At 38.3% G+C, this 12,425-nt stretch overlaps 1 protein-coding gene and 1 pseudogene across 2 annotated transcripts in view; one reads left to right on the top strand and one right to left on the bottom strand.

The window, feature by feature from the left end:
- Positions 1 to 12,425, top strand: part of PIP5K1B (phosphatidylinositol-4-phosphate 5-kinase, type I, beta) — a 315,005-nt gene that overhangs the window by 80,885 nt on the left and 221,695 nt on the right. The window lies entirely within an intron of this gene.
- LOC105516622 lies at positions 1,992 to 3,336 on the bottom strand (annotated as a pseudogene).

A 12,425-nucleotide genomic window follows, 5' to 3' on the forward strand; every position in this document is an offset into this window, starting at 1 on the left:
TCACCATGGGTCCAGACACTATTTTTCGTGCTTTCCATTTATGAGTGTTTAAAATCCTCATGACAACCCTGTGAGGCAGGTGCTATGGATTCCTGTTGAAGAGATGAGAAAACCACAGACATTTTCTCAAGTCCCTGTTACTTTCTATTTTTTTTCCTTTTGAATTTTGGCCCTTTTGGTTTTTTTTATTATTATTATTATAAACTTTTTTTTAAATTACCTGAAGACCATTTCCCAGCTAACTTTAGCAGCTTGCTTTATTTTACTAGTGCTGCTACTTCTGCTTTGAATCAAATGATAGATAAAGCAGTATTATATTAAAAGAAGATATCAGGAAGATTTTTTTTAGTAATAGGTAAAAAATTAAAGTGTATAGAAGGAAATCATGGTTCCACAGCTTTATGTATTTTTCCCCTTTAGCATTAATTTTATTCAAAGATTTAGGGGACATTTTTTGTTTTAGAATGAAAAGGGACTAGTAGCTATCTATTGTTATAAATACATGGTAGAGTAGAGTACAAAACAAAAGACTGTGAGGAAGTGACCACTTTACCAAGCAGCTTCAAGTAGCAACCATACCCTCTTAAGGCGATTGATGGAAGAGTTTCTGACCAGAAGGCTGGGATCCAGTACCACCCCAGCATGGACAAATGCAGATGTGAGATCACTCACAGCCATGTCTACCTTCATGGAAAATGAGTCGGCCCTCTCTACTCCAATACCATGACACACAACCTCTGGCTGCCCTCGGGGTTATCAGACTGGCTTCTCTGAAACTCTCCTACTTTTTAGAAAATCCTGTGGAAGGATCAGGTAATAGGAAAAAGGCTGGTGAATTCTGTAAAGGGAAGTGGTAGAATTGTGTTGGGTTGGGGAAGGAAGCATTTTAGGCAGCCACCGTGGGAAGAAGGCAGACCACCTTCTCACTGACGGTGAGACCCAAGTACTAAAGGCCAGCAACAGGCAGTGTCTGAAAACTAGTCCGATATCATCACAGTCTTTAAGGGAAAATATGATTCTACTGGGGTTTTCATGTCAATACTGGACTCGAATTTAAGAAGTCTTCAATCCTTTTCTAGAAGCACAAGTGTTTCTTATATATGAGCAGAAGGATCTGAAAGAAACCAACTCTTCTTTCCTTCCCTCCTAGTACAGTTTATTCACTTTTCTTGCCAATCTTTCATTTAAAGATGTCTCATAACTCTTCCTTAATTCTCTTTCCTCCTCCTGCATAGATCAGATCCTTAACAAGTCTTTCCTTGACTAACATTCATTTTTCTTTCTTTCTAATCGTTCTTTTCTTTTTCTTTTTTTTTTTTTTTTTTGAGACAGAATCTTGCTCTGTCACCCAGGCTGGAGTGCAGGGGTGCAATCTTGGCTCACTGCAACCTCCACCTCCCAAGTTCAAGTGATAACTCCTGCCTCAGCCTCTTGAGTAGTTGGGACTATAGGCTTGTACCACCATGCCTGACTAATTTTTGTATTTTTAGTAGAGACAGGGTTTCACCATGTTGGCCAGGCTGGTCTCAATCTCCTGACCTCTGGTGATCCATCCGCCTCGGCCTCCCAAAGTGCTAGGATTACAGGCTTGAACCACCACCCCCGGCCTCTTCCTAATCTTTCTACCTTAAAAAATCAACAAAGAAGTCTTTCATCAGCTTTAGATAATTAAAGCCAAGCAAGCAACAAACGTTGGTCTTTTTCAGTAGAAACCATGTTAAAAATGGTTACACAAGCATCAAGTATCTCTACCCCCGTCACACACCTTGTCCTTGAGAACTGGTTATGCTGTGTTTCAGTTCTGTCCAGTTCTCTCTGGTGACCCTTTCCTCCCTTGATTAGTTCCACAGCATGCAGGCTAAGGAGAAAAAGTAGTGAGTGGGCCCAGGAGGGTACTGTCCTAGGAGACAGGCTGCTACTTTTTACTTTTAGATAAGTAAGAAATGAAAAAGTTTTCATGACTCTTCCCTCTGCAAACTCTCCCTTCGGGTTTAAACTTGGAACTTTCTAGCTTTGGTCATGTATTTTATGCCCTTAAAGGATTTGTACTTTTCTCCATACATATCCAGATGACCTTAAGTCCAGACCAGAAATAATCAGCTGCTGCATCTTAACTGCAGGTTAATTTTATCATATTAGAGGATGATATCAGGAAGTTTTTTTTTTTTTTTTTTTAGTAATAGTAAAAAATTAAAGTGTACAGAAGGAAATAATGGTTCCACAGAACCATGGTTCTGGTTTGGAATCTCCAACGTGAAGACTCATGATCTTCCTTAAACTTGGTAGCTTGTGGCGATTTGTTTTTCCCACATCCCAAAACAGCATCTCTGTGACTGGGCTGAACGTGTGCATCCTTTGTCGTGGAGTCAGCCTCATGTTTAGGACCCCTTTGGGCATCTGGCTGGTGACTGTCACTCCCTCTGTGGTCTTCCCCATTGCCTGCTTGGGTCCCATCATTATTCCAAAGCATACAAGTAAACTACTGTCTCAGAAACTGATACGATGTTTGACATACACTGGGATTGCAACCAGATTCTGTGCACTGACAGGATAAGAGAGCAGGTGGAAATTTCCATCAGGAGGGATGAAAGAATATGCTCAGATTCCCAGCACTTAAACACAAGGATGGAAGCTGACATCATCCAACCACCTGGGGTTCATGAAGGGAAGTGTAAGGTCTGGCATTCCAATCAGCTTGACACAGCATCAATCACCCCCTGGGTTTCAGCTGCAATTGTTAAACCTGATTTGTCAATAATGGCATCAATCTCTTCAATCACATCAAAATAGGCCTCATTGTTAGTGTATTTCACCCCAGCACTTCACCAAGGCACCACTGACAGTTATCCAGTGGGAAGTTGGTCACCCACATTGGTGCTTCCTGTAATGATGTTGACAACTGTTCAAAGGATAGTGGGAGACTTTGTCAGTTCTCTGAGGATATTCAACTCGATAGCCAACGAGTCAGCTTGGAAACCCATTGCCAAGCATCTCTTCTAATGCTGCGTAACCACAACCACATTGTCCTTGATCACTAATTCTGAACAGTCTCCAAAATAGTCCTGAAATGTGTCTACTACTTGGTGAAGAAACTCAGTGACAAATAGAGAGGAGACCTCCATCTGGATCACAGCCTTAAAAAAAGGTCTTGTGATGGTAAACACTTAAGAGACAGTGGTGAGGGGTAGGGATAACTGGAGGCACATTTTCTGCCTCAGCAGCTTATTCTTGCACCTCAAAAAAGTGATCACAAACAGAACAGTATACCACACTTTTCCAGTGTTTCTCCAGGAAAATATCTCCAGACGAGTTGATCAAGAAAAGTCTATAAATCATGATACACTGTGATTGTCAAGTGAGAAAGGAAAGCCTTTTTCAATCTGAAAGCCTCAGGACTCTGCATATTTTCAACTCCCATCTTTCAAGACCAGGCTCAATCTTCCTCTACTGCATGAGCCTGAAGTATCCCTCCCTTGAATACCCAGCCTCACTCCTCGGGGCACCTGATGCTTGCTCCATGTTATGAACAGGTCCTGCCCTGCTCTGCTTTACATATTTTTTAACTGACTTTATATTTGAAATTTGAAATTACCGATCCCACGAATTTTAGATTTTTTTTTGTTTTCTTTAAATGTATACATATATAAAGTTATATTTGATTTATACGGTATCCTTGGTTGTTCTAGATTGTCATTCCTAGGGAAACAAAGACAAGAACCAGTTTGACCCTTCCCTCCCCTCCTTTCTCCTAAAAAACTCTGTAAGTTAAAACATGTGGCATTTTTTAAAAGGAAAAATATAACACCAAGATTCAAAGAAGGATCATGCTTACCTCTTCTTTCCCTATGAGAAACTCTCCCCAGAGGTAGAGATTTAAATTCAGAGGAATTGAGCAATCTTTAAGAAACTTTACTTTTTAAAAACTTTGCTTCATAGAAAAATCAATTCACTGGTGAATAAGAGGATCCAAAAAAGGAAAACTTCCCTTTGAAAACATTCTAGAATTGGTGATTAGACTCCCAGTTTCACACTATCACGTCCCTACATTAGATATTTTGGAAAAAAACATCAAAAGTCACAGTTCCAAAAGTTTAGTCTTATTTTTAGAAGTTTAGTAAATATTTAGAAATCACTTCAACAGTGACTTTTAGTTCTATATGTTGCTTGTTTGTGAAAATAATTTTATAACAGAATAAGGTTAGGCAGATAATGTCAAATACTGGGGTCTTTGTGTATGTATACCCAGACACACATGAGCATGCACACACACACATACACACACACACACACTCACCCTTGTGGACCTCTTTCTGCATTCCTGGAGCCATATTTAGCTTTCCTCCCATTTTAGATTTTCTTCCAATTTTCCCTTCGTTTTCTTAAACAGAAACTTGGACTTTGTAAATGATGCTGAACTATGCATATACCTATGTAGGTACTATTGACCTATATAGAAAATGTGCTGTGCTTTGATTTTGCGTCAGCGGTCCAGATTTCAAGTGCTGCCCTAAGAAGTAAGTATTTGGTACTTGTACCTAGGACCTCTTTGTGCCTGATTTCTGTTTCTCCTTTTTGAATTTCTAGAATAAATACTCAGGGAGATGTAAAAAATACTCATTTACAAATTTTAAGGCAACATGACTGAAACTAGAGAACACAGAACCTATTGCTTTTGTTTACCTGCGGAAGTTCGGTTCTGTATCAATGCCAGGTATAATTCTGGTTTTTTTCCAATTGCCTACAGTGGTCCCCCAAACCAAACTAACCTCTTAAGGCTTGGCTAGCAAGGCATGTTGTGAAAGAATACAATTGAGAAAGATCTTTTGTGCCCCAGCAGAGTAAAATGGTTGTTTGAGGAAATCGCTCCTGGGATTCGACAATCCTTTTCTCTTGCTTTAAGGACAAAGAAAGATTTTAATGTTGAGATGCCAAGAGGATTATCAGAACTTGGGAGTGACAAATAGCTGTTGAGTATTGGTATCTTTTGGGAAGGAAAATATGAGATGTTTGGGAGGGAGTGGGAGTGAGGGGATGATGGATGGATTGGGTATTTCTTTTGGCACTGTAAATGTTCTCTTGGACTATCATTGTGAGCTCCCTGTTGAGTAAAGAATGACATTGAGGGTGGTTTTCTTCATTGTTTGTTTCACTTCATTTAGGTTTTGGATTTGAATCAGGATGTGTTGTTTAAGAATTTCTTGGAGTCTTTTTCCCTCAATGCTCTCTTCCTTTGAGTCCTCTGGGGGAAAAAAGGTAAATAATATAATTATAATTGTCAGGTTACTTTGAGTCAAGAATTAAAATTCCTGATGCTCTTTACCAATATATATTGCATTTCTAACTCTGAATTTAAATTTCTTACCTTTTTTATATAGTCTTTCTCAAGGTCCCGTTTACCATACTACTTGCTTTCAGATGTTTCTAAAATGTGAACTTGAAAATGCAACTGTAATGACTACCCCTTAAGTTCAAGTTTAAATGAAACTATGCAGTATGAGTAAAAGACCTCTCCACCTCAACATATCCCCTGGATTCCAGGACTCTAGCCAACTGAGCTGCCTGGAGTTCAGTGCTTTCTGTGTATGCTTACTGGCTGTGCTTTCAGACAAGCTGTGTCCTCTGCTTAAAATGGCATCTTCTTCCTCCTTCCTCCACAACCCCTGCCAACTCTGTTTCCTTAACTAACTCCTCAAAAATTTAGTTCAAGGGGCATATCTTTCCTGATGGCCTCTGCCTCTACAGCCTCGGTCAGTTAGGTGCTTTCTTCTGTGATTCTGTTGTTCCCAGGGCTTACCTCTGTAAAGGCAATTAATAGTCTGAATTGTATTTGTATGGTTTCTTTTCTCTTTGCCCCATGAAAAAATAGAGACTAAGCCTTTTATTTATGTCGCTAACACAGGGAGATAATGCAGAGCACATTATAGTTTCCCAGATGTATGTTAGCTAGATGAATTAATAGATGGATAAATGGATGAACAGATCGTACAGTTTCTGTTTTGTTGATTTCACGATATTTGTGGTGAGATTTTATTTCTTCCATTTACAATCACAGTGCCATTTAGAAATTCATTCAACAAGCATTTATTCAGCATTTACTGTGGCACACATGTCTTTTAAGAGAAAGGAATGTAGTAAGATTCTGAGTGGAACAAGTTCAGTCACATGGCTGAGCCCTTTATAGTTTGCTAAGATACTAGAAACTCATTCATTAAGCAATTTTGATTAAAGCACTGATTATGTGCCTCACAGTGGGCCAGTCTCTTAGGATACTTCGGTGTACAAAACAGACTCCTGCCCTGTAGAACCCACATTTTGCATACATTCTAATAGGGTAGAAGGAGGGGCAGTACCAAACATAAAAATAAGTAAATTACTGTGTGTATATACACACAAAGAATGTGTGTGTGTATGTGTATACACGTATAGTGTAAGGAACAGGAGCTCAAGATGGCTGAAGCAGAGTCACTGAAGGGAAAAATAGGGGGGGTTAGAGAGGTGGGCAATAGTGAGGATTATTGCAAACACAGGTGGCATAGTATCTTGTATGAAGGACACTGGCTTTATGGGTGAGATGAGAGCCATCGCAGAGCTTTGAGCACAGGAGTGACGTGATCTGTCTTAGATTTTTAAAGGATCACTCCTGCTGTGTTGAGACTAGACTCTTGAGGGCATGATAGAGGCAGGGGGACCAATTAGGAGGCTATCCAGCAATCCAGGTAAGAGATGATGATAGCGTGAATGAGGGTGGTAGCAGTGGAGGTGGAAGAAGTGGCTAAATTCTAGATATATTTTGAAGACAGACCAACAGATTTTGCTAGTAGATTTAAGGTGGGCATAAGAGGGAGAGAAGTTAAGGATAACTGAAAGGTTTGGGTCCTGAACAACGGGAAGGATTGGAGTTGCCATCAGCTGAAATATGGAAATCTATAGGTGAAGTAGAATATTTTTTGGCAGGGGGAGGAGCTGTGGCTGTGGAGGTGAGTGGCATTAGCTGCTGAGTTTTGTATATGTTAAGTAAGCAGTCTTTATTAGACATTCAAGTGGAGGCATCAAGTAAGCAGTTAGATACCTGAGTCAAGTTCAGGAAAGAGGGCTGGACTGAAATACACAATTGTGAGTCATCTGCCTGTGGATGGTGAAGTCAGGAGAGTAGATGGGATGACTAAGGGAAAAGTGTCATTAAAGAAAAGACTAAGAACTGAACCTTGAAGCATTCTATAGCATTGAAAGATCAGGAAAAGGAAACCAAGCTGGAGCAATCAGAGAGGTAGGAAAACCAAGAGAGCACGGCACTTTAGAAACCATGTGAAGAAGACATGTGAGAGAAGGTGGAGTGCTGGTGTGTCAGTTGCAGCTGATCTGACAAGTGAGATGAAGTCTAATCACTGAGCGCTGGATGTATTGACATAGAGGTTACAAGTCACCTGTGTGAGAGTCATTGCGGTGGGGTTGTGCAGTTGGAGCCTGACTTGAGTGGAGTTAAGATAGAGTACAGTGAGCACAACTGGAGACAGCCAGATGGCTAAAGAAGGATGTGGGTTCTTCTAGATTCTTGAGGTTAAAAAGGAACTGAAGCGAAAGGTCATCTTCCTCCCCTTTTATTGGTAGATTGGTATTAAGTGTTTCACAAGAAATACTCCTTTACACATATGTAATTATAGCTTGGGGGAACAATCAAGGATAAATGACAGTTTCTTTTCTTTCTTTCTTTCTTTGGCATTATTGTGAGAGGGAACAATTTTGTAAGTAAATGTTTTCACTCCAAACATGAGTAAACTGTTCAACCTAAGGGCTTACTGACTTCCTTCCTTCATGGGTTTGTCTGGTTCATCTTATTCCCTTGTCATCTGTTTCTCCTGATGGCTTTTTTCCACTTATAAATTGAAATATAGTTCCACACCCATGACACAATTATTTCTGTAACTTTGGCCCAGTTTCCTAACCCGAGACATTTTTCTCTTCAGTGAGTGCTGTAAATTAAAAAAAAAAAAAAAATAGTTCATTCTCCTCTTAGGTTTTATTCAGGAGCAGATTTTTCCCTATTCCTTTGCCCCAGTTTCCTAACCCGAGACATTTTTCTCTTCAGTGAGTGCTGTATTAAAAAAAAAAAAAAAAAATAGTTCATTCTCCTCTTAGGTTTTATTCAGGAGCAGATTTTTCCCTATTCCTTTGCAAAATTATTGCTGAATAGTGGGAGAGGAGAGGACCAGTAATGATAGGAAAGAAACAGTATTTTCCTCACTTTGAATCGCTAAGATTTCATTCTAATCATAGAATATCGTCAGGTTCCTTCTTGCGGGTTGGGAAGTCTGTCTGGATCCTTTACAAAAGAGGACTGAGGGACATCCAAGCCATATTTGTAAGCAGCAGGAAAAAATGCCTTCTCCTGGAACTACTTATCTCTCCTGATGATGCATTTCTTTCTTTCAAAACATCAGTCAAGTGCTGTGTACTCCATGGAACGTCCTCTGATCCTTCCAGCTGTAGGTAGCATTAGTTTTCCTCTGAATCAGTGTACTACCTTCTGCCTGTACTCCTTACTTCGTTAGAAAGAGAGAGAGTGAGAGGGAGGGAGGGAGAGAGAGAGAGAGATAGTGTGTGTGTGTGTGTGTGTGTGTGTGTGTGTGTGTGTTTTTAATGGTTAAAACAGCTGTGTGTGTCTCTACAGGCTGGTAGAACTACATTCCACACCTAACCTCCTAACTTCCAAGCTTTCTGATTTTAGGCAAATTGCTTAATCTTTGTGTGTCTTAGTCTTTTCATCTGTTAAATGGGAGTAGTTCTTATCACAAAAAGTAGTAAGGATTAGAAAGGAATTCTCTATAAAATTATAAAGTTATTTATTCATAAAACTGGTAACTTGAATAAATGGAAACCCGAAGAATATATATAATGTATGGAATAAACCCCTATCTTTAGGGCAGATTTTCTGAAGGAAAGAGACAATAGTTTATCTGTCTTTCCTAATACCGATTCACTGAGAAACAAGTTGGTGAATGTTTATTAATGGTGATAGATAACACTTGGAAAATATGTGGAATAGTTGCTCACAGAAATTTGTGATATGTATGTCATAAAGTATTTGCACATTAGCAAATGTTTTAGACTTTAGGAAATCTTCCAGACTAAAACTCTTGCTAGGGAAATGATGTTGCAATTTTGATGGTATATGAAGTAAGTGAGCTTTCCGTTTAGTTTTCCTAACATTCATGCAAATTCCTGGGTTTCACCTATTTCATTCATATTTTCATAGAGAATTCAGAAATCTGCTTTAATTTTAACACAGTCAATCAACCTTTTCTATAATTAGGAGAAGAAGTTAAATGACATTTACTTTTGAGCAAACTTGCATAAGACATGTATTTTAATCATGTGAAAAAAAAAGATTAGAAGAACAAAATATACTGAAACAATCAAATTACACCTTCTAATGAGAGAAGCGATACAGGTTCATTTTAGAAATTGTAGAAAATTCTGATAAGCAAAAGCAGTACACTTCACTGAGATGCCATTGTTTGCACTTCATGTATATTGTTCCAGGTTTTCCTATGTCTAAATATGCATATGTGATTTCATACAACGATAGCATCCTGCTGTATATTCAGCTCCATAAACTGCTTTTATTCCCCATGTAATATACAGCAAATGTTTTAAATATGCTTTGGCATTTTTTTGATAGTTGCGTGATTTTTTTTTGCATTTTTTTGATACTTGCGTATTATTTTTTTCTGTGGATGTACTACAATTAATCCACTGTTACTCTTTAGTTTATTTTCAATTTTTTCCTCAATTACAAACAATGTTCTGATGTACATCTGAACAAACTTTTAAAATTTAAAGACCACAAACATTTCTTAGATTTGCCAATATAAAATACCTAATTCAATTTTGTTCATTCTTAAAACATTCCTTTGTGATCCAGCTTTGTTATTTATTTGATGGTCATGTTTGGAGCTCCTGTGTGTGACTGAAAAAAAGAAAAGAAGTGTAGTTTTCTGAAAATAATCTGCATTTCAGGTTTTTTTATGAATCTAAGACAGCATTTTCCCCATTTGATCAAAACTAGAGAGTTTTGATAATGTCATCAGGAATTGGTGCTTCGAGGTTGTCTTCTCCCCAACCAGAGCAACCTGTAATTCATGGCTAGTGAGGTTGCCGGGAAGTCAGTGATCTTTACCATTGTGTCATTTGAATTAAAGAAAGGCTGGAGCATAGGGAGTGGGGAGATGAGGAAGAAGCCAGAGTTAGATATCTATCCCACAGATTTAAGGTCACCACCATTTCCATCTTTCATAGCTGTGGCAACTTGAGATCACATGTTTTCTAGGTTAGTTATCAAATATTGCCTCCAGTTGCCCATTGAAACATCTTAGAAATTCTAGTATTTGGACATCAAAACTAGCATATTTCTATTTTATGTACCTAAAAATGACACCAGAACCCTTTATGACATCATGATTATCAGTTTTAGGGTTATAAAATATGGTGACCATATATAGATCTTAGGAAAAGGAATAAAAGAGATGAGTTATTCATTTTTGCAATAAGTGTTTGGTGAATGAATACTTACTATGTACCTGGCACTGTGCTGGGGCCTGGGCTTACGAAGATGAGTGGACAAGTCCTTAAGTTGCTCTTGGTGTCGTACACACATACACGTTTAATGTCTACAATGCTTTGTGGTTATTTGTTGCTGTGTAAAAGACATATGTCCAAGATGCTACAGGAACCCAGAGGAAGGAAATGCAAAGGTTTTTACAGAGGAAGCAACTCTTCAGCAGGTTGATAAGTGGATAGGCATTCCCCAGGGAGACAAGGGGTGCATGATGAGTTTCATTCAGTATGTGCAAAGAACAGAATATATTCTAGGAATTTCCAGCAAACAAGAATTGCAATGTTGATTTAAAACATTTGGAGTAAGTATTGGGTTCATTTTTTTTGTTGGTGATGGTGGTAGTGTTTGCTGATTGTTTTTATTTTTCCATATTTCTGAGTTTTTAAAAATCTTCATTGTTTATTCCTTTTTAGGAAATTACTAAACCATTTGACCCTGAAAGATCAGATGAAATGGACATGGCTTACTAAGGAGTTCTAGTAACTACTACTTGTCTCAGTGACATACTATTTTCCTGTCTTGGATTTAATTGCTTAAAAATTATGGCTACAGATTCACAAAGAGTTTGGAAGAAAGAATAGATGAATAATATATAGTTCAAATGATCTGCTAAATTTTTTGTGTTGTTAGTAATTAATACTCCAAAATATGATAAAGATCACTGTGCTCAATTTTTTTTTTTTTTTTTTTTTTTGGTTTTAGCATTGGAAAAGCCTTGGGCTGTACATTCTGAAAACAAAGTAGATTTATAGTGGAAAGGAACCAGAGGTTTAGACTAAATAGATATGTTGTGAGAGAGCCATAATGATCTTATTTAAATATTTTCCACATTAAGGCATGAGTACTGTTATGCTACTACTATTATTTTTTTAATAATTGAATTTGCATCCATGATGGTTTTTTTTTTCATTCCCCATGGAGTTCCACTTGATAGCCAATGTGAATATTTGAGGAAAATATCTGTTGGAACCCAGATTTGAATTAAACGTCCTCAAAGTATAATGAAAGTTTTGAGTTTGTCTTATAAGAAAAAAATTTTTGTTTATGCTTTAGAAGTCTAATTGATAGAAGTCTGGAGAGCAATAATTGGGGTGAATTTCTAAGATGGTTGTAAGATTGTTCACTTGGTAAATATTTCTTGAGCACTTACTATAGACCCTATGGAGCAGACATTGAACTGAATTAACTTTCACTCTAGTTCCTAATAGACATGTTAAGCTGCTGGCTTCATGGAGTTTACATTATAGTGAGAGCAAATAGACAGAAACAATAAAAGGTAGTTAGTAGTTAGTAAAATCATTGCCAGTTACAATAAATGTTGGGAAAGAAATAAACAATGGGCTGAGAACCTAAACCACAGAGAAGCACCTGCTTTGGGTAGAGTGGCCAGGGAGAATCATCATGGGCAAGGGGGAGGCATGTGCATGCACTTGAGGAATTGAAAGGAGGCTGATGAGTGAGAGTAAGCATGGCATCAAATGAGCCTGGAGAGCTAGGCAGGCAACAGACCACACAAGGTCTTATAGGCCGAGGTCAGAAGTCTGGATTTTATTCTGACACCATGAGAAGACATTAAAGGGTTCTACATAAGGCCTAACCTGAACTGATTTCCTTTTTAAGACCATTATTGCCTTGTGGAGAATAGAAGCAGGGAGACCAAGTAGGAGGATGTTATATTAGTCTAGGCAAGATATATTGGTGACTGGGCTGAAGGGTAGCAATTAGGATGGAGGGCAAAAGATGGTTTTGAGAAATCAGCAAGATTTGGGGGAGGGCATACTAAGGAGAAGGAGAGATAAATCAAGAATGA

The sequence above is a fragment of the Colobus angolensis genome, unplaced genomic scaffold (genome assembly GCF_000951035.1).
Source record: "Colobus angolensis palliatus isolate OR3802 unplaced genomic scaffold, Cang.pa_1.0 Scaffold286, whole genome shotgun sequence".
Lineage (NCBI taxonomy): Eukaryota > Metazoa > Chordata > Mammalia > Primates > Cercopithecidae > Colobus > Colobus angolensis.